Source organism: Numida meleagris, chromosome Z, assembly GCF_002078875.1.
Source record: "Numida meleagris isolate 19003 breed g44 Domestic line chromosome Z, NumMel1.0, whole genome shotgun sequence".
NCBI lineage: Eukaryota > Metazoa > Chordata > Aves > Galliformes > Numididae > Numida > Numida meleagris.
The window spans coordinates 39,570,580-39,594,024 of NC_034438.1; the positions used below are offsets into that span (position 1 = coordinate 39,570,580).

The window sequence follows — 23,445 nt, forward strand, 5'->3', positions numbered from 1 at the left end:
ATCATAGAGTCATAGAGTGGCCTGGGTTGAAAAGGACCTCAAAGATCATCAAGTTTCAAACTCCCCTGCTGAGTGCAGGGTTGCCAACCACTGGACCAGGCTGCCCAGAGCCACATCCAGTCTGGCCTTGAATGCCTTCAGAGATGGGGCATCTACAACCTCCTTAGGCAACCTGTTCCAGTGCGTCACCACCCTCTGTGTGAAAAACTTCCTCCTAATATCTAACCTAAACCTCCCCTGCCTTAGTTTAAAACCATTCCCCCTTGCCCTATCACTATCAACCCATATAAACAGTCATTCCCCCTCCTGTTTATACACTCCCTTTCTAGTACTGGAAGGCCACAATGAGGTCTCCCCGGAGCCTTCTCTTCTCCAAACTAAACAAGCCTAGTTCCCTCAAACTTTCTTCATAGGAGAGGTGCTCCAGCCCTCTGATCATCTTGGTGGCCCTCCTCTGGACCCGTATCAACAACCACATCTTTCTTGTGCTGGGGGCACCAGGCCTGGACGCAGTACTCCAGATGAGGCCCTGAATTCTTATTCACTTTTGTATGTGTAATCTAGGTTTGATCAGAAATTCATATATATTTGATGGATAAATTGTAGTTGCCATTGAAAAATAAGATCGACTGGAAGACTCAATAATAATTTGATTGTGTAAAGTTACACATATTAGACTGAAGCATCCTGAGCACCTAGTTCTTCATTAAAATCACTGGAAAACTATTTCATCCACTTTTTACAGCCAGCTGTTTTACTCATGCTCAAGTTTCTGAACAGCACTGAGAAACTCTTTCAAGATCCTAATGATGTTGCCTTCAAGGCAAGTTCTGATGTTAGAGATAGCTTTTTCTAAAGCAAAGCATTATTAGATATTATCAAGAACACAATCAATAGTATACACCCCTTTCAACACGTTTTTTGCAGAAACACACTTGAGATGTGGTTGTGCTTGGTCTTCATTTGTTTCCAAGTATCCAACTCTGGAAGCAACATTCTTTTCCATGGACAGGCTCTGTAGCAGAACAAACACCTGGAGCTGGGAAAAGGATAGGAAAGAAAAGGAAGAAAATTTGTCACTATTCAAATAATTCATTTGTCCAAAACCAAACTGGTTTAATTTTTCTGCAACTCTCTCCATCCAATTGCGATAATAACTCGTTGCTATGTATTATTATTCCTTGTATTCTAGCTATGCCTGGATACTCTAATCAACTACTAGACCCTCGCAATAATTCTTTTCAAAAAGAGAACCAAAAGTCTCTGCCCAAAAAACTTAGTTCCACGCTCACTTTTCTTCTCTTACTAACTATATTTTTCTTAAAATTCCTTTCAATTAACAAAAATAATACAAAGTCATAAGAAAAACAGGAACATAAGTAATCATTCAGAAGATGGACATTTTTGCAGCAGATGAATTTTCCTTAGATTTTAAGTTGCACACACAGCTTGATAAATCCCACCTGCCTCTGAATGTCAAACCACCCCATACATTCTTGTTCTAACCAAAGAAATACACATTCACCAAATGAGAGAAAGACTATTAGTGACATGGAAAGTGAAAGAGGGGCTCACAGTTTACTATGTTTGTTCCCTAAGACCAAAAGGTAACTATATTTGAGAAACAGCACTGCATGACTCTCTGGAGTAGACTTCTCTCACTTCTGCAAATAAACAAACTCCATGCTATGAGTCATTGTAGAAAGCATGGATATCACTTTTAAAATGTAATACTGCAGTTTCATTACTTTATTTTTCTAGAATTTTCAGCCAAATATTCCTCTATTTTTGTTCACTGTAGTAAGGATCTTTTCTACTAAGTTTATACCGACTACTAGATGGGCCTATGTGGAAGTTCAGTGCTGACTGTGTTTCTAGGATGCTATGAACAACGCCAGGATAACAGACAGAAGAAAGAATTCAACACTAAAGAATCAAATTAAACTCTAAGTAACCTAACACAGCTTCCTATGTCATCCTCCTATCATGAATGTCTATTTTGCTAATCTCTTCCGGATCTCAAAGAGGATAAAGAACAACCATAATTTGACCTTTCATTTGACCTTTGCCATGAATTCTAACTTGTATCAGCAGATAAGTTTTATTGGCTGTAATAGATTTAGGTTAATTAAAAGCTCTTTCCATAAACAAAAGACACGTTTTAGTTCCTAGTACATAAAGTAGGTTGCAAGTATTTGTTTCTACAAAATTATGATTCTGTGTGTTTTCTTTCCTGTCTTAATTAGAAGAGCAGTTGCTTTTTGTTTTTATGCAGAATGGAAGACAAAATTCTTTCAACAACTTGATGAGGTTTTTTTGTTCAGTCTGTCCCTGAAAATGTATGACTAAAAGGTCAGCCATCAAAAGATGGCTTTCTTTTATACGAGTTTTTGTAAAAGACCCTTTGCTTCTCTTTTCTTCTTTGCCTTTGTATATGATGTTTCTTGTCTGTTTACTGTGCAATTGCTAGTAAAAAATATGATAGCATCCTGCAATCAGAAGAAAGTTATTAACTCTTTTTGCAAATTGCAGCAAAGGTGGAACAGGGTAGGCATACAGATCCAGCAGCCAAAATCCTCTCTGAGAGGGCTCCATGCATCAGTGAGCCTTGTAAATCTTTTTTTTAACATCAGCCTCAGGCATGGATTTATTTGTTTTTATAGGCAAACTGATCTCACTGCCTTCAGGCTTGACAAAATGATCTGTCACTGTCTACCTAAGTAACTTGAGGCAGGTAGTAGTGAAGTGTGTTCATCATGCCTCGCAAATCAGCCAGGGATCTTAGATCACACAGGACCTTTTCATTTACTAGATTTCCCTGCTGGGGCCTCCTATGCTCTCCTTGCCTTTCCCTAATGTTCATGCATTCATGCAAACACAGTGACGTGCTGAGGAAGTTCTAGGACTGCCAAACAGCAACTTGGGAAATTGATTATGTTAAAAGTGTTGGCACTATTACAATTATATTGGCCTAAGCTGTGCAGCTAAACTATGTGACTTTATAAGAAATCGAAGTAAGTCTTGCATTACTTGCTAATTTTAGAAGTTAAAAAGAAGGAAAAGAAGGAAAAAGTGAGACAGAGGGGGTAGGGGAGAGAGAAGAAGGATGAACAGAGGAAGAGATCACCAACCTGGGTTCCAGCATTGGTACAGTCAGTGGTGGATGCTTGATTTGTGTGAGCGCTCATCCAGAAGTTTCAAAGTCTCAAAGCCTCTCAGATCTTTTCTCAGTGTTTCTCTCAGAGCTACTGGACATTCAATTATCATTACTACTATTTTAATTTTTTTTTGTGTTAGTAAATAGTTTATATCTAAACCTATGAGTTTTTGTTTTTTTTTCCAATTCTACCTCTGTCCCACTGGGAGGAAGGGGAGTGAGCAAAGTGCTGTGTGGTTTTCACAGTTCTTCACTGCTCTTTGAAAACCTCAACCAGTGATTACAGGCATGCCCAGAAAACTCAGGCTCTAGTTATTTAATCTTCACATAGATTATAAAAAATCAGGACAATAGGAGAGAAAAAGATGAAGAAAAATAACCCAGTAAGGAGCAAAAAACAGGTAATAAGACCTGAGAAAGTCGATTTACACTTACACCATTACAGTGACAAGAAACAAAGTAATTTATTGCAAATGTCAGATTGTTGTCATAGTTTAACAAATATATTTATGGAAGTACTCAGAATCTTGTAGAGTTGCCACTAAATCTGAAAATTATAAGTCTGATTATCTTAATTGATTAACTCAAATCAATTTTATCAAGAGTCTAGACTTGTTTATGTGCGAGTTAGATTGTTTCTTCTATTTTTATGAGAAAACATCATGGTAGAAGAAAATCAAGTAGAAATTCTGCCTTTGACCACCACACTTTATAAGCAATAGTCAATGGCATTTTAGCAATGAAAATATATATATTATATATATATATTATATATATATATAAACTAGTTTCATTTCACTCTTAGTAAGGATATGTAGGAATCTGCAAAATATGCTGACTGGTGTGCAGATACATCAGTGGGGTCATTCCCTAATAAATTTTTGTTCTGAGGTATAACACACTCAAGAAAATTCTAAGAAACAAACAAACAAAGAAACAAAAAAAATCATGTGTGAATTAAGGGAAATTTATTTGGCAGGAATTTATCTTTCTCTCCAAATTTTTAAGGTCTGTGGGGTAAAAATGTGAAGATTTTTGCCTTTATGAGACACTGAAGCACTTTTATCAAGATTTTTTTCCCAAGTAGCTTCTGCCTGACAGTACCTTTTCTCTTTCTAAAGACTATAGAATCATAACAAAAAAAAAAATCACACAGTAAAGATTTTCTTTTTTCATTCATACTTTCCTTTTCCCATCTCTGGGAATGTATTCAGGTTGCTAATACTTGATGGTAATAATCATACATTATATTAAAGTGTATGCATTAGGAAGTGGGAAGTAGACTGACAGAATTTAAAACCAGCTGCTAATAGCCTTATTTTCAGGTAAAGCTTTCTAACAGAAGGCTTTGTGGTGACAGCATATGCTGTATAAAGATGACTGGCAGAGAGAGACTAACAGATCAATACTACTTAGAGATGATGATGATTAGTGTCAGCACACAAGTAAGTTATCATGACCTTGTGAAGAGAGATGAGAAGATGAGCCAGACTTTAAAGCCACAAGCATTTGCAGCAAAGGATGGCTTTTCTGGCTTGGAAGCTCTAGTATTAAATATCCATCCCAGATCATTTCAGCAGCGTCTTATAAATATTGCATCAGTCTGACTTGGGCAATATCTTACGTCCATCTGTTCATATGACAATATAATCTCCAGTTTATAGTAATTGTACAGTTTCTTCATAGCAAAGCTCTGGACTGAGAGTAAGGAGAATGGCCTCAGCACCTGTGTCTACAGTTTAGCTACGTCAAGTGCAAGACAGGAACATGAAACAGGAATTTATCTTGGGAAAAATTAGCACAGGCCTAGCAGGAACTACATGAAATATTTCTTCTTTTGCAGTGTCCCACACTCATGTATGCACACTTTTGATATTTTTTACAAGCATGCCCAGGGAAGGTGGGCCAGAAGAAAAGCTTACTGGGTAGTTTGATGTGAGAACTCCTTTCTGAATTAACCTCCTAAAGCTACACTTTCCTTTGTCACCTGTGCCAATAAATCTAGCAATTCTGATGACCTATATTGGTGTGCAATCACTAGTTGAATACTTGCCTTGGATTTTCAGAAATTCTCTTATATTTCTCTTATGAGTATCCAGTTTATGAAAAGAGAAAAATACATAGAAATGATGTAAACATTTTAAACCATCTCGCACAGAATTGGTGGCATGATTTTCCAGCTTCTCTTTATCAGATTTCTACATCTTCTTCTCACTAGATTCATTCAGAAACTCAATTTTAATACACTCTTTAAAAAATTAGAATGGTACTTTAGGAAAGTATACATGTGCCTCATGTGTTTCCACTAACAAATCATCATCCATACATTCTGTGTCATGATTATAAAATATTTAATGTAACCAACTCTGTTTTGCTACTTCCATGAAGAATTTACTGCACACAGAATTAAGATAATTTCTACAAAAATGATTTTCTGCAGTATATAGAGGGCTCGTGACAAAAATAATCACAGAATGACTGAGATTGGGAAGAACATCTGGAGGTCATCTAGTTCAATCCTCTGCTTGAGCAGTGCCATTTAGTATAGGTTGTTCGCAACTATCTCCAGCCAGCTTTGACAATCTCCAAGGAGGTGGACTCCACAACTTCTCTGAGCAACCTGTGCCAATGCTCAGTTAAACACACTGAAAAGAAGCGTTTCCTGTATTCAAGTTTGTACCCACTGCCTCTTGGCTTGGTACTGGCCATCACTGAAAAGCCTGGCTCTGTCTTCATTGCACCCTCCTTTATCCACATGTATAAGATTCCACCTGAGTCTCAAACTGTATCTGTGCTTGAGATCACCAGGTGCAGAATCTTGCACTTGGCCTTGTTTTACCTCATGAGGTGTGCACGGGTCCACCTCTCAAGCCTGTCCAGGTCCCTCTGGATAGCATCCTTTCCCTCTAGTGTGTCAGTGGCAACACTCAGCTTGGTGTCATCTGCAAACTTGCTGAGCATGCATCCATCAAATCCATTTTTCTCCAATTTGGCAACCAGGATGTCATGTAAGACAGAGTCAAATGCTTTGCACAAGTTCAGGTTGATGATGTCAGTTGCTCTTTCTTTATCCACTGATGCTGTAATTCCATCATAAAAGGCCACCAAGTTTGTCAGACATGACTTGCCCTTGGTGAAGCCATGTTTGTTACCACTAATCACCTAGTCTTTCTTTTCCATGTGCCTTAATAGGTCCTTCAGGAGGATCTGCTCCATGATCTTGCCAGGCACAGAGGTGAGACTGACTGGCCTGTAGTTCCCTGGATCTTCTGTTTTTCCCTTCTTGAGAATGGGGGTTGTGTTTCCCCTTTTCTAGTCAGTGGGAACTTCATCAGACTGCCATGACATTTCAAATGTGATGGATAGCAACTTGGCAACTTCATCCGCCACTTCCCTCAGAACCTGTGGATGGATCTCATCACACCCCATGGACCTGTGCACCTTCAGGTTCTTTAGATGGCCTCAAACCTGCTCTTCACTTACAGCAGACACATCTTCCTTCTCCAAGTTCTTACCATTGTTTTCTGTAACATGGGCAGCGTGGCTAGAGCCCTTGCTGGTGAAGACTGGGGCAAAGAAGTCACTGAGCACCTCAGTTTTCTCCATATCCCTCAGAACCAGGTCTCCAATTTCCTTCTGGAGAGGGCCCACATCCTCCGACTTTCTTTTTATCACTGATGTGCCTGTAGAATTTCTTCTTGTTCCCCCTTGCATCCCTGGCTAGATTTAATTTTGTCTGCGTTTTAACTTTCCTAACCTGATGGCTGCTTGGACAACTCCTCTGTAGTCCTCCCATGTAACTTATTCCTGCTTCCACTCCCTGTAGACTATCTTTTTGAGCTTAAGTAAGTGCAGGAGCTCCTTGTTGATCCACGAAAGCCTTCTGGCACTCTTGCCTGCCTTCCTTTTTCTCAGGATGCACTGCTTCTGGGGTTGGAGGAGATGGTCCTTGAATACCAACCAGCTTTCTTGGGCCCCTCTTCGCTCCAGGGCTTTCTCCTATGTCACCCTCTCAGTGCTCTTCCCAATGTTATGATCATGATGCAGAAACACAGAAGCTAAGGCTAAGCCACAAACAAATGACTGAAGTACATTCAAACAGCTCTCTGAGGCCTCTGACAATAATCAGAATAAAATTGAGAAGTACATCAGCTACTTCTTATAGCTCACACCAGGGAATGCATTGAGCGACCCCCTTTCACTAATGCAAAATGCTTAAATTACCTAGAAGCTTAAATAATCCCATTATCTAAACCTTAGCTTACTGCCTAGGTCTTATTGATGAGCAGCATTAGATACTCTGAGACTATGGATATAAGAACTTGTTTCCTAATACCATTTACGAAATAAAAGAGAAAAAAAATTGCAACAACCTGGGAACATTTATCAGCAGCAATGAAAGAAAATAGAATGAAGGGGTGGCTTCACGTTCCATTGTGCTTGAGTACCAAAACAAAGAAATAATCTCCACCACACATACTGCCTTTGCCTCGAAAAACTGGTTGCTCCATTGAGCCACCACGTGGAAACAGGAAAATAAGAACTGTTGCAGTCAAACTATCATCTTTGTGGGGCTGCTTCCACAGTAAAAATGGACATAACAGGAGAAATAACGTAGTCTTATATGCAAGCAGAGAAATAATGAAAAAAAAAAATACTAAGCAATAACATCATCAACTGAATCAACACGAGAGAGCTCTCTCTCTCTCTGTTGTCCCCACAGGGACAAATAACCTTCTTCTTCCCTTCCTGTCATGTCTTGCATAAACAAAATTGAGTGGAGAAAAAAGAAGCAAGCAAAAACCTCCAGACTATCCAGGAGCAACAAACTATTCAAGAATTTCCCAGGGAATTAAACACAGTCACAGTTCAAGTCAACAACTCCTATTTTCAATACCTCATCCTAACGTAACACAAATTACACCTAAAAGAGGTAAGAGCACATGTAATACTTCTAATTGAACTCTTGGCCAAATCCAAAATCTAAGATATCCCAGGCAAAAGGCTACAGACTTTGGATTTTGTACCAAATTAAAGAGTGTCAGTAGAGAATAACAAAAGAAAACAAAACAAACAAAAAAAGTAAAACAACTGTTAAGTTCTGGTTTAAACTGTCATTGAGCTGGATCATTTTTATGCAATTTCTGCAAATCAGCAGTGTCAAGGTGCTAAGTGGGAAAAAAGTAAGGATTAGAGGTTCTAAACACCTGTACAACAAAAATTAATAGCACAAAAAAAAGTGGGGAAAGGGACTTAGTTTTTTAACAACCCAAGGGGCTCAGAACTTAAAGACCAGCTTCAACTGATAAGATTACTTGCATGTCGTCAGACAATTCTCTCACGCCAGCGGGAATGCGTATAGTAGTTCAAAAATTTTCCATGAGCAAGATCACAAATAATAACTCATCTGAAATTCTCTAATATACCTTAAAGTATGATGAAATTTTTACAAGTACTAAGTATACCAAAAGAAAATGAATGCAAATTTTCTACTAAAAAATCACAAAAATTTCAAATTTGACTTTTTTTTTTTTTGCAAAATAAATGTTAAAAAAAAATTGAAACAGATATGGCCTTCATTGCATCATTAGTTGCAGCTACATTGCAGTGGGTACTCAGATCAACTTCTTCCTTCATGAGGAGAAATGACTAAGACCAGGTAATGCTGTATTTCTGCTCTGTTAAAAATATTAGCCTCAGGCTTAAACAGATACAAACAATGTGCATACCTTCTCCCCACTCTGCTCCTAGCAAATAAAAGCCATTTGTGATTTTAAGAGATAATAGCGATTGTCTAGGAGACATAAATAATTTAAGATGCTCAGGAAGGAGTTGTTCTTCATGACTCTCTTCTTACAAAGAGTCTTAAATCACTGTTCAGAACTAACTTGCATTATAAAAAGAGGATGTTTAAAGAGCATCACATTTATCTATAGTCTCATTCCAGTTTATATTTACATCTTTAATGTATGAGTGCGCTCCAAAAATAATGCCTCCTATTTTATTATTTTGGCCCATGACATCTGAGGAGAATTTTGGTGATGGCAGTAGAGGCTGAACCTTCCCACCAATATTCCATTAAATTTTGTTGCCATGAGACAGATGACAGAAGAGGGGCAGTCTGACAAAATATCGTCTGACATAGAAGTGAATATGAAGTAAGGGTGTGTCGTTGAATTTTTCCATGTAGAAAAAAGTGGCAGCCACTAACATTCACTGACTGATGAACACTAAAGAAATTTGGGTGCTTTACTAAAAAAGAGCAAGAGACAGACCCGCCAGCACTGCTTGATCTAAGACATGAAGACCAGGTGTAGCTCACACGACTCTGTGGTATGCACATGCATGAACATGGCAGGCATTTGCCAGAGCTACCTGATGTCTAGAATCTGATAAATCCCTGCCTAAAGAGAAAGCCCAGTAAATTACGGCAGAATTATGAGATTGATAGAACTGGGTCATGCTTGGAAGAACTTAAACAAACAAGAAATAAAAGGTTAGGGAGAAATTCATAGAGCTACCTTGGCAAAATTATCTTGCAATACATGTAAGGCTCTGAACTGAATAAGATCTCCCATGGCCTGATCTTCCAGCCTTCACTCTGGCACCAACCTTACTTTCCAAAGAAACCACTCAATAAACACACTTTTCCATTCCCAGCCTCCACAAAACACAGTCTCGATACATAAACAGAATACCTTGAGAGAAAGGATTCTTCCCCACAGATCTACATAAGATAATCACTTCTATTTCCTCACAATAAATTCCTTCCATGAAATGAAAATAATTTCAAAGAACATGAACTGACTATTGAAAGATATCATTGATGCCTACAGGATGTCATACATCTCCCTTTCAGGAAAGCAGTAAGAAGAGCAGGCAGAGACAGTAAAATGCCAATAAGGACATATTTTAATTAAATTACTTTACAATAAGCTAGAAGGAACCTAAAAACAAAAGTTGATTATCATCCTCATCATGCTTGTTGAATGGCTTGAGCACAAAATTGTTACAAGCTGAGCACTGAGCTAGCTACAAAAAAAATATTACAACTTATCTGTTTCTCTCGTATGTCATGCCATCACAATCAGTTTAAACAGCCCTAGTACAACCCAGAATATCATCTGCAAGCAGAATCTGTTCTAAACACACTTCTTTCTACTGACCATGAAATTAGTTCCTGCTCTGCCAAGAAAAATGTTCTAAAGATTGTTACCATCTCTTTTCCCATTTTGCTTTTCACCTTTCATTAAGGCATAAAACAGTCATTTCATAAGAAATCTAGAGAGAAACACAACTTGATTATAGGAAAAACCTCTTTTTTTTCATTCCTTTAAGAAGTTAAAGCAGAAATACAATATTAATGACTAAACATACCAAAATAATGCTAGACATATTCACAATCCAGTTACTTTATTAAAATGCAATTTTTAATAACTTCTTATTTTTATTCCTCTTACTCTTATTTTTAGGTAATCTTTTTCAGTATCTTGATAAGTAATTGCTACTAATTATCTTGTTTGAATCCTCCAAAAACAGATTACTTTTTACAGCTATGGATAAAACAGCAAAATAGATAAACTTGGTGCTATAACTTGAAGTGAGTTGCTTTACAGTTTTATGACTTCATCACTGTCATGGTTTTATGATTTTCGGTTATTGGTACTCCACATCATAACATCATGTAGTGAATGTACCTGGTTCTCAGAAGAGAAGGACTACTACATTCCCCACGGTACTTTGCTCCTCTGTTACCATTTTCCAGCCGCAGGGAAAAGATAAAAGCTCGCAGTATAAAAACTTGCAGATCACGAGACCTTGTCCCTTTTTTCCGCCGTCTCTCGTCTTGGCAGCACCTCGCTCTCCAGCCATCTTATCGTCTGTAGTAGAGTAAGGCCTACTTTGATTTTGGGACATTCTCTCTCTCTGTATTGGATTTATCAGCTTAAATTGTAATTGTATTATAGTGTGTTGTTTTGCATTCCGATATTTTATTTAGTAAATTAGTTTGTTTCTCCTCAGATTGTTGCCACTGTTCTTTGCTCTCAGGGCCATCTCCTTTTCCCCTTTTCCCTTTTCCTGGGGCGTGGGCCCGTGGGTCCCCCATCCCCTTCGTCACAGAACCGGGCCAAATGCCCGTAAACCGCTGACAATCACCCACATCACTGTAATATCTAAACAATGCCACTTACAAAAAAGTGTAAAGGGATATATATTTTTTGATATTTCTGTCCCACTTTGAACAAAGATATTGTTTCTGTGCAAGGAATGAGAGGCTGGACACATCAGCATGAGTTGACTAATTAGTTAATTGAGATATAGTTCACAGTTTATGTTTGCCTTGTAAAAGGCTGCACTAGTTCTGCAAACATCTACTTCCAAAATACCTTTCCTTTTGAAGGTTTTGTACCATCAGTTGACATCCTATTTAGTCTGGAGTTCATGGAATTTTCTATCATATTTCTGCAAATAGCTGTCCCTAGTTCATTTTTTTCCTTTTGGTGAAGGCAAAACACACCGCATCACACCTCAAGAACAACTTTTTTTTTTTTTTTCAGCTAAATCCTGTTTATATTATCCACCATACTCAGAGACACAAGTTAAAGATGTTACTGAAGAAATTCAGTTACATTTTTGTGAAAGGAGAATTTTGAGGAAACTATGAATGAGACAAAGCTGATATTTCAGAATTGGATGTTGCCTGGGTAAATCATTCAAGAAGTTCATGAGGTAAAAAAAACAGGAAAAAAATGTCCACCAAAACCACATTTGCATCAAGTTTTCCTTTGTCATATATCACAAAATTATAAATATTTTCTTTTTTATAGAAAGGTCCAGAGAGCATGTTAGACCTGCACTTCACAAAGGCATGGTTGCACGGGTGTCCTGTTTTTATAATTTTTGTCAGCAGTATTCCACATCATAACATCATGTAGTGCACTGGGAGTTAAGGTGTTAATGCTCCAGTTCTGTGGATTGTTGATATTTCCAGGTACACCTGTCTCAGAAGAGAAGAACATATCCCAGAGGACTTTGCGTTTCCATTTTTCCTTCCAGAAGGAAAGATAAAACTGTTCGCAGGTCACGAGACGCTCCTCTCTTTTCCCTTTCTGCTCATCCCAGCAGTATGTGTGCTCTCTAATCGTCTTGCCTTCAGCATTAGAGTAAGGCCTTTGGTTTTTTTTGGACACTCTCATTTTGTTTGATTTATTAGCTTCAATTCCAATTGTATTGTATTATATTGTATTATATTGTGTTATCTTGCATTCCGATATCATATTTAGTAAATTAGCTTTCCTCCTCAGATCATTGCCGCTGTTTTTGTTTTTAGGCCCATCTCCCTACCCTTTCCCCTTTTTCCCCTTTCCCTCTTCCCAGGGCATGGGTCTATGGGTCCTGTCACCCCATTAGTCACGGAACCAGGCCTAACCAGCCCATAAACCATTGACAAAGGATAAAATTTTTATCTCCATAATGATTTTGACTCTGTACTCCAGTTTATTCATGGCATGGCATGGATTGGAAGGGAACTTAGAGATCTTCTAGTTCCAATATCCTGCCTTGGGCAGGGTTCCCACTCACCAGATTAGGCTGCCCAGGGTCCCATCCAAGGGTGCCTTGAACACCTCCAAGGATGGGAACCCACAGCTTCTCTGGGCAGGCTATGCCAATAACTCTTTATATCATGCTGATTAGTCACTAAAATACTGATGCAGCAGCTGCTGCTGGGAGTAAACAGCAGTGTAGATATGCTTTCAGGAATTCTGAGAAGTAGCTTGAGGAACAGAGAGGAACAAACACCTTCTAGAGCATTTTTCTGAAGCAAAACAGGAATACCAATCCACAGAACAGGACTTACAAATTGCAAGTGATTAGAGACAAAGCCTACAATGGTGAGGAAATCAGGATTAAACCCAGGGAACTCAGAGAAGATGAGGAGAAGGACCAAAGATATATGTACAAAGGGCACTGGGTGAAAAGTGCCACATTAAGGACATGGAATTGGAACAGGACTTATGGAAAAAGAGTCACAAAGCAGTAAATTCAGTTGCACGATCAAGATAGGGCACAGGTAGACGCTTGGAGTCACCTACTAGGATGAAAGAGAGCACAGTAAAGCAGGAGAAATGTACACAGTACCTCACAGCTTTTTACCTGAAAGCAATCTAAATATAAAACTTCAGAGTTCACTATCCTGGATTTGTACATGTATGTACATGTATATAATTTTTCTTTCTAATTTACTAAATATCCAAAACTTCCATAGCTTGTATTGATGCCCACAACATGCTGATGGTTCCACTCTTAATTTTCTGATAACACTGCCTGGTGCAGAAAACAATGTTTTTTATCAGCACACTGTCCTTCCTTAGTCCGTTTTACTCTAATGTCTGTGCCCAGAGCGACTGCTTTTCTTTGGGCCTGGGCGAGTCATACAAGGCCCATGTAGTGAGCTGCTGTAAACCAGAGAAGAGCCTAGCACAGGAATGCAATTTCTTTCAGATCAGGGTGGCTGATAGGACCGTAGAATGAAGCAATCACAAAGTGCTCTCTACAGGGGGTTACAAGCCTATGGAAAAAAATGAACAAGGTTGCAGTTTATGCCCTTGTCTGGAGAGCTGTATTAGAAACTGAAGTTCTCCTTCCCACGGAGAATCCCAATTGCATATTCCTAACATAAGACAAAGAAAATAAGAGCAAGCAAATGCTGGCTTCATAAGTCTCACTAAAAATTACAAGGATAATCCATTCTTGTGGCAGAATAGTCAAGAAGGTGTAGATGGCAAACAGGTTCACATTCAGCCCCAGCTTGTATAAGATATGAATCAGATATATATCAGCATAATGGACCAGAATATCTCCAATTCATTTAGCACTGGCCATCATGAAAGTTGACAAACAACATCATCCTTGCCAACTTTTTCTTTTCGTGTGAAAATGGCCTGTTTTATATATTTCTCCCGTCAATGTCTAAGCCATGGAATTTAAAATCTCATGCCTAAATAAATGTCCCAGTATTTGCTGTTGCTCTATGCTCCAAGAACTTGAAATGGGATATGTAGGAAAAACTTAGTACTTTTCTAAGCTTAATCATATATTTCTTAACCTAATTATCCACATAGGTGTGCATCTTAGTGCTTCTGCTTTGATTTAGATTAGTGGTAGTGGTGATCTTTTGATAATATTGTTATAGATGAGTCTATACGTTGATTTATTCTTCACAAAGTGTAGACTAGAATCTTGTAGAATTAAATGCTTTATTGTCACAAAGTAGATCAAAAATAGAAACTTTGAAACTTTTATTACTACATAAAACATGTCTCTACTTACACACAATACTAATACTGGTGCCAGAAGTCTCATGCAATGAGGCATGAAGAGGAGGGTCACTGCCGTCTACACTGTCAGGAAATAGATGTAAGAAATGTTTGTGGGGTTATGCCAACATTGCTCTTTTACAACCATTATACAAATCTGTAGAAAGTACAACAGCATCTTGAATTCTAGAAGCCGAGATGTATGGGGCGTCCTCAGCTTCTTTGGAGGATGAGTCATTTACCTAAACACACCCACAGTTTGACTGAATGTCCTAGAAACACGGAATGATAAAGAAAAAGATCTTTAGAGTGAGATTAAAAGCTAGTTCAAGCTTCTGCAAATTTGAAAAACAGTTTTATGCCTGGTATCACATTTCATTTTTCAGCTGTTTGAATTTAGCTTTTCCCTCCAAAACATGCAAGACACCATCATGTTAAAAACAGACTCAGGAGAGATTGATAAAATTAACAGTAACTGTCACCATGTTGTTTTACATGTTAAAAATTATTATTTTCATATCAAGCATGGATTTTTAGTAATAATAATATTAGTACAATTAAAACTCATGGAAAATACGTGGTCTGCCAGATGTACACAAGAGATTTTAATCTCCTAATATTTTCCTTGTCCCTTGCTTGTTATTTCTGTTCTTGAGTTATACTGACAGACGTTTACAGTTCCTCTGCCTTTCCCATCTTTCCATTGTTTACTTGAACAGTGGTAGTACATCTTAGCTGTTTAAATGAACATTATTATAATCAGAGAGGGATCTTCTTGTCTCTGACTTTCCTTCATTCTTTTTTCTGCATCCTACAGAATTATTCCTGTCAGGAATATGTTTTTTTAATCTCTGTCTCACTTTCTAGGAGCAACTTTCTAGGGATGGTGCAGCAAAGATCTTGGTTTACTGTATCTCCTCCATATAGATAATGAGAAACAGCCTATTGGAGCACTGCAATGTCTTATGTACTTAAGAAGGACTACTGGCCACAAAAGATGCCTGAACGTAGGCTAAAGTAATGTCAAATCAAAAATCAGTGAATAAGCAATTTTAGAGTCAAATAAAATACTCAGTTGATACATTTTAAAGGTATTTTCAAATACTGTTCCATAGATTTCCAAAGCATAAGCAGATGGAACCAGACCGGACCAGATGGAAAAACAGGACTGGGAAAATACTGCTTCCTTGACGCATGCTGATGTCAGGAAGGTACAGCAAGCAATATACAAGAAATCAAACATTCCTATATCATAAGAAACTAATGCTCTGAAAATCATAAAATTAAATAGAACTTGAAAAACCCTGAGTATAATTAATATGATCATATTACTTCAGTGTCTTATGGCCCCACATTCATCCAGTTCCCCACGCACAAACATATGCTATCCAAATGTATCCCAGCACTTTGAAACAAAAATAATTCACATCAGTATTTTTTTATTAGATACTTACCTTAGGATATGCTGTGCCATAATCACAAAATAGAGGGAAACACACACAGATTCAACATCAAAAGGTGAGAAGGAAGCAGAAGAATAGCATGTTTTTGTTGTTTTAAAGCTTATACACTGATGAGTTTATTACTTTATTAATGGTACTCTAACTGACTTGACTGTAGTGTTATTTGAACAAAGTATGCCTTCTATTGTGCTCTGCAGTGACACAAAGCTCTGCAGGAGACAGGATGGTTTGAACAATTTCCATTTTAGATTATGTCTAGAAATTGCATGTTTAAAGATGAATTTACATGTTCAATGCAAATCTTTGTGACTGAACTAGCATATCAAATGGATGCAGTGAGCAAAATGTGGCTGAAGTTCTAAAAGCCTTTCCTTTGCACCAGTATAAAATGTTGGTTTATTTAGCAATATATCACTTATCCCCAACATGTAGGACAATTTGAGAATTAGGATTTCAAAGGATTGCATAAGCTCTGAAAAAAAAAAAAAAAACACCTTATAACCAGTGGTATCTCTTTGGAAAAAATACCTACAATTTAGATCTAGATTTCTTTCTTTTTATGAGGTCTACCACACTGACATAAGAAGCAATGCTCTCTGCTCATTTGTCTTGTTATGAGTTTTTTGGATTTTCTGTTGGTTTGGTTTTTAATTTTAATCAGTTTAGACACATTCGGAACTTCCATGTAACCCCTGTAAAACAGACACATGCACATGTTGAGAAAACTACTTTTGTCGCTGACGTCTTTTCATTTTTTAGTCTCTAAAGGCGTCAGGGCTCTGCTAAGGATTCCCATTCAGTTTGAGCAGGAAAGCACGGTGCAAACAGAATACAAATTCACACTGGAGAAGTGGAACAGGGTTAGTGAAGTGTGCAGCTGGCAAGATTGATGTTGATACCCTTCACTGCCAAGTGAAATGCCAATAATGCTTGTATAGCATTTTGTGAGGGCAATGGGAGTATTGATTCCTGAGCAATAATAAAGAATGAAGCTGCTCTCTTGGGTATAAAAATATTGGAAACTGTTACAAAGAATTGACTCACAGAGGCTTGAATGTCGGCATATCTTAATACAAATAATTCAGCCTTCAGTAGGATTTCAAGAGCAGCCAGGCACAGTCCTAGAGCACATTCTCTACTATTAATTTATCTGTAGCTTTCTCAAGTGTCTCTGTCTATCAGGCAATTGGTCTTGGAGGTGCAGGGGCAAAATGGATTTCTGAAGGTTTATTGGAAGATGATATGAAAAGCCAGTGGGGCCATGGAAATTTAACCTTAAAAAAATAAAATTAAAAAGATACATTTCTTTCTTGACATTTTTAAGAGAAAAAGCAGAACATATTGTTTCCATGCACTTCATAAATACATTTAACGCACGTTTCATTGAGAGCTATTTCTGAGCCCAGTATTTTTATTATATTTTACTCACTGAAAGAAGCATAAGGTTCCCAGAATATGAAGCTATGACAGGCTATAGCAAATATCATGCTTTCTATACAATTTAGAGCATGTTGTCTGCACTTAAGTATGAGTACTAAGAGTTTTTAGAAAAAAATTGAAGAATTCGCTGTCTCTTTTGGTATTGAAAAGCAAACATTCTAAAATGACTGGCCACTCTTAAAACTGTGAGGAGCATCTGTTCACTCTTCTGGCTAATAAAAACAGTGATGAATCTCATAGAATGGTCTAGAATTAGCTGTATTTTTGGTGACTATCTCACATATATCTGATATAATAATCCACCAATTATTGTGAATTAATAATGATCTACATCCACTGACATGGCAAACCACCAGGTTTATTTTAGCAGTTACTAGATATTTAAAATTCATCATTTATCTATTCTTTTTGAATCAGCATTAGATATCCCACACTAAGCTTAGAGTCATGATGATTTTTTATCAAGAACTACTGGCAAACACAGAGCAACTGAAGTCATAAATAATTCCCAAAAATGCCAAATGTATTTGCAAGATATGAAGAATCTTAACCACAGAACTCATCTATTCCAACTAATCAATGTTTAAATCCCATGTTTGTTCAAAAATAGATACATGAAGCTACTATGTAGTAACTGATTCTGCTGCAAAAATAGCTGTTGAAATGAAATGAAGAACAGTGGTTGGAAAGCCTTTCTCTTGGTCATGTTTTTCCTAATTGAAATGCATGACGAAATTCCTAATTTCACTTGCTCAGAAATTTTTACATAGATTTCACCTCTGGTTTATGAATCCACTGGGAGAACAACAGAATTCCAGACAAAACGGACAATCAAACAGGAAGATCATGCGCTTCAAAACTGAAAGGCACATAAAAAGAAAATGGAATCAACACACGGGATCTGCAATATCATTGCTAGAGAACAGCAGACAAAGATGACTAACAGTCACTAGCGCCTATGACACAATCATCAAGAATGTCTTCGGATGATAATAGAGTTAAAAGCCAATGGAGTTATCTAAAGTCAGACACTTATTTAAGGGCATAAGGGGGCACTGGCTCAGAACAATATGAAAAAGATCATTTATAAAAATTGACTCAGAGAACCATTTTAAAATTTCCTCATCCTCAGCAGATTCTTCTCAGAACTTCTGTAAACATCCACCAACCTGTTATGTCAGTAAAGGAAAACAGCTAAAGGAATCCATAACTTTTGTCATCGTCTGCTGGAAAAATATGTTGACTTCTGCATCTGACTGCAGTGCAGTAGAAGCATTGTACCAAGTGGAGCCTTTGCACACTTCACGGAGTCTGCCATTTATGCAACTAATAATATGCAAAACATACGTGAGTTTTAATGTGGAAGATTATATTTCATTAATATCCTGCAATTTAATATTCATTATCTGCTTACTCTGTTGCAAACTACAGATGTATCTAATCACATTGAGAATATTTTTGTTCCTTTTGTCTATCTGAATTTTACTGCATCTGTCACAGGAAAAAATGTAGAACTTTAGCAATTGGTGACAAAGTCTGAGATTTCTTCTCCCATGACACTTACGGGATTACGATTTTACCTCAGAGACATAAAAGTGCCTTTCATGTTCCTCTCTCAAATGTAGAGAGGCTCTTCCTAGTAAAAATATTTTCTGTACACTCATTCATGCTCATCTGACCAGCCTCTGTTTCTGTAAATCCTATCATTAAAATCCCCTCATCTGAGCTTGAGTGTAAGCTAACAATGATGTAAATTTCTCTTGCATCATGTAATTAAATACAGATTCCAAACTAAATAATTATCTAGATATATAAATAAATGAATAAATGAGTTATATTGAGAATTACCAATCCTAGAAAAGGATTCCAAAGATTTGAAAAAGACAGGTGTAATGTGGTTAGAGAAGTGCCTTGCTGTTGAGTGTTTTCTTAAACAAACAAAACAAACTAACTAAAACAACAACAACAAAAAGAGGTCATCAAGAGCCTTTGGTTCAAGATCCCCAAACGGCAATGAGAAAGAGGCAAGAGTAAAAAATGAAGGTTAATCACTACATGGATGCTAAGAGCAGAGATCGTTGAAGATTCTGCCTAGTAAAAGAACAACAGCGACAGTTGGGGAAAACAGATCACCAAATTCACATAAAGGTAGTGAACTATGTGATCTTTGAATCTTGCAATTTATCCATGTTGGCTAGATACTGGAGGATCATGAAAGTACCAAACATCAAAACTCTCTCAGCTTTGCAACTGGGTCTTATGTCTTAACCTTGAAATACCATGGTTTTGCTCCTTTACATACCGAGGTCAGAATCTAGTTACTTGGGCATTACCCTTAAGGGATTTTGTTGCATTCACTGCCAGCGCTACTCTTTCCTCCCCTTTACCTATGTTTTTCAAACATCTTGCCTTGTGAACTTAGAGAAACTAGTAAGAGGAAAAATATTATTTCCAGATGCTTTTAAAAATACATAAACAGTGTTCATATACAGAATGTCAAATCATATAATCACATTGCTGTAGTGCAGTAAGAACAGCTTCCTTTCTGTGATTTGTTGAACAATACAATAGGTGATGGGCTGAAGATACTGAAATTCTAGCTATAGATTAGTTTATATACTGAACTTAGTTGTCATGAAAGCTATTAAACTGAATGTCCTAGATACTGATCTCATCGACTTATTCACAGAATTGATACAATGAAATATGTAATGGTGCAGACTTTCAAAACACTGTCCTACAAGTATGTTCCAACTCTGATCTGCTAAATGACCTATGGGTGAAGAGATTTGTTCAGCCTGTACATTTATTTAGGAAAGCACTCCTTCCCTAGTTTTAATCAATGATAAAACTTCTAAGGAATTTGATAAAAGTTTGAGCACATCTTTGTCCTCTAGGAATGATGCTGCGACCACTGAATGACCACAGAAACCAATGATCATGATCGTGTTTTTAAATGACTGAAGACACATACAGGAAAAGATACTATCAGACTCCTAGGCATACATCTCAGATCTTTGTGCAAATGTCCAGATTGCAAAGGACCATGATTTATCTGAGTTTTCTAGATCTTCCGTGCCCTTTGTTTAAAACTTGAGCTTGTAATGCAGTTAATTTGTACTTTCTTTGAATAACAAATTATTTCTTAAATCATTTCAAATGCTAAAGAATGAGAAGAGCTTTTGAATCAGCTGATTGTTCTACTAACTGGGAATTTCACTTTTTTTTTTTTTTTTTTTTTGTCTGACCTTCACCACCATCTTTAAACATATATGAAACTGAGTAATAAAAACTGGAAAGTCAGAGGTAGAAAAGAGAAGACAAGGAAAAACGGGAAGTGCAACCTATCAGCTTCACTCCAAACTTCTGAATGAGAGAGGTCATCAGCACCCCAAGTACCACATCTGATCTCATGATAACAAAGACATATACTTGTGTAACAATACATTCTTAGAATGCCATTCTGAATCTGAAACAATATTTCTACATGTCAAATGCACTAAGAGCTGTCTATTACTGTAAGAATAAAAAAGATTTTGATCAAAGTATTTTGAATTTCCAGGCTGTGAATTTTTCTACCAACTGCAGTGATAGCTCATATATACCACATAAAACCCATGGGTGAATTTTCAGATTTTCCAAGACCCGCTGAATTTTTATCAGAAGCACTTGTCTGCAAGTCTCAAACTGTTATGTATGGCTATGGAGGAAATCTGAAGGGTCAAACCCTGTCAATCACTGACAAGAGGGCCTTGCTCAACTGATAATAAAACTTCTACTGCTCTCTGAAAAAGAATTCTGAAAGATGGCAGGGTGACTTTTCTCTCCCACAGCCAAAGAGCCAAAGTGTCGGACAGCAACAATGTATTATTTTTAATAGGATTTTGGATTTTTAATGTGTGTGACCTCCTACTTGACACTCAACAGGTTCTGAAATACTTGAAAATAGGATAAACTGATAGTGTCTTATATCTCTTAATTACTTCCTTTCGTATCCTTTCTTTCATAATTTAAGTATTTAGACCAATACTATTTGTCTGCTGCTCTTCCTACTTTTATCCTAGATTTAAATTAAACTTCTCCTCTTAAGGAAATTTGTTATCAACAACTCTTTCCTTCTGCTGAATATAGAGTAGAACAGCCTGGTCTTGTACACCCATGTGGGTACTCTGCCACTCTGTTCAGCCTGGCCCTGTACATAAATTCCTACTGAACAATGAGTTTATTATTATTGCAGTTAAGAAAGCCAATTAAACAAGGTTCTGTTACTAGTGCTATAAGCCTCACTAGCCTAATGTCAGCTTAAGGACAGATTTTTGTTTCTTATTGGTCTGATTTCTCTTCCAAACTTTCATTAGCATGTTTTCAGACCTTAAATACAAACTCATGAGCGGTAATTAAGGATTCAGACACAGAGGAAACATAGAATCATCCAAAATTATGTTGTATATAAAAGAACTGGAGAAGACAAGTAGGAACTTTTGTCCATTTGGCTATTCTCTCATAAACATGATTAAAGTCCAGATTCCAGTTAGACTAGGATACATAGAATTCAAGAATTTAAGTCCATGAAAATGCCATTAGGCTTGAAAAGGGGCTTGCAGCTCTGAAATTTTTGCCAAACTGCTAAAAACTGAAGCAGAAAGATGGAAGAACATGCAGAACTTGACTGAACACCCACAAAAACCAGTGGGAGACTTTCCACACATTTCAAGCATAGATTAAGACATCTAGCAAGTTTCAGAACTATTGGTATGACTTTTCAGCTTTACAAGTTAAATAATACACCCACATGTACAACCATACCTCAGTGTGAATTAAGAGGAAGACAAAAATACTGACTTCTCATGTGACATATTTTTTGTCACTGGAATTCATTTATTAAAATACTATAGCTAGAAGTATTAAAAAAATTTTGCACTTCTGAAGTGCAAAAATTAAATTGTTCTAATCATTGTTTTATCACCTTATTCACATCACTGAAAAAAAAGCCCTTTAAGGATCTCAAGTAAATGTTTAGCTTTAAAATATCAGAGACTAGTGAATTGTAAAGCACTTCACCAATGTATAAATGTGATGTTCAGAGGTCTTCATAAAAATATAAAAAGATGACTCCTATTCAAATATTCAAATATGTTACAGTCTAATTAGACAGTATATTCACAAAGAAGTAAGAGGGAAAAGAATGAATTGTGAGAGAGTTGAAAAGAAAGGGTAAAAGTTAAGAGCACATCTTGTTAGTCTCATGACTCATAAGTATCTATGCATATATACATGTATCTATTCACTAGATGAGTAGGCCAAAATTTCTTCATCCCCTTTTCTCAGGTTGCGTGCCTTCATGAGTCACTTGAAAAGAAGAGTGTGAACGGTTGACAGAATTCTTCAGGAAGTGGGCTGAAGATAAGTGGTGCCATATGGAATAAGCTGTGAAAGTGAGAGAAGCATATTGAGAAAAGTTTGCATGTCTTGTTCTTGTGTTGAACAAAACACAAATGTTTCTTGTGTTCAAGAAACATTTAGATATAGCGTTGAGAGATATGGTTCAGTGGGGTTATTGGTGGTAGGTGGATGGTTGTACTGGATGATCTTGTAGGTCTTTTCCAACCTAGCTAATTCTATGATTCTATAAAGACAGACAGAAGAGCAGATGAAAAGTAAAAAAATAAACAGGTAGGCACAGTTTAATTATATAAGACTTTGAAATGAAATAAAAGTATTTCAGTCCAGGTAGCAAAAGAGAGGTTGTTCTGTGTTATATCTAGTAAGGTGGGCTGCTAAGGAGCAGCTCTTCTAAATCTTTGAGAAATAGACCACTTCACCACAACTTCACAAGAGGCTTCTTTCTTTAGGTGTATCTACAACACCAGTGAATCTGAGTCTGAAATGACAAAATGAAGACCATATGTACTGTATTTGTGCTTGTACTTTATCTTAAATTGTTAGTAAAGTTACTGAATTATGGACATGAAGAACAAGGCTTTCAAGCAAAAATGTAGCACAGCATTTAGTTTATGCAGCATGGGAGAAATACAGCAAGCAGCAATGGTGTATTAGAAAAATAAGT

The 23,445-nt window shown here is 37.1% G+C and overlaps 1 long non-coding RNA gene across 2 annotated transcripts in view; it reads left to right on the forward strand.

The window, feature by feature from the left end:
* Window positions 1-22,919, forward strand: part of LOC110390324 — a 31,784-nt gene extending 8,865 nt beyond the window's left edge. The window contains exons 2-4 of one of the 2 annotated variants that reach the window (XR_002433696.1): window positions 15,591-15,686; window positions 15,922-15,993; window positions 22,707-22,919. This is a non-coding gene — a long non-coding RNA (uncharacterized LOC110390324). Of the gene's footprint in view, window positions 1-15,590; window positions 15,687-15,921; window positions 15,994-17,988; window positions 20,927-22,706 lie in introns of those variants that run through there. The other variant, XR_002433697.1, reaches the window with a different exon arrangement.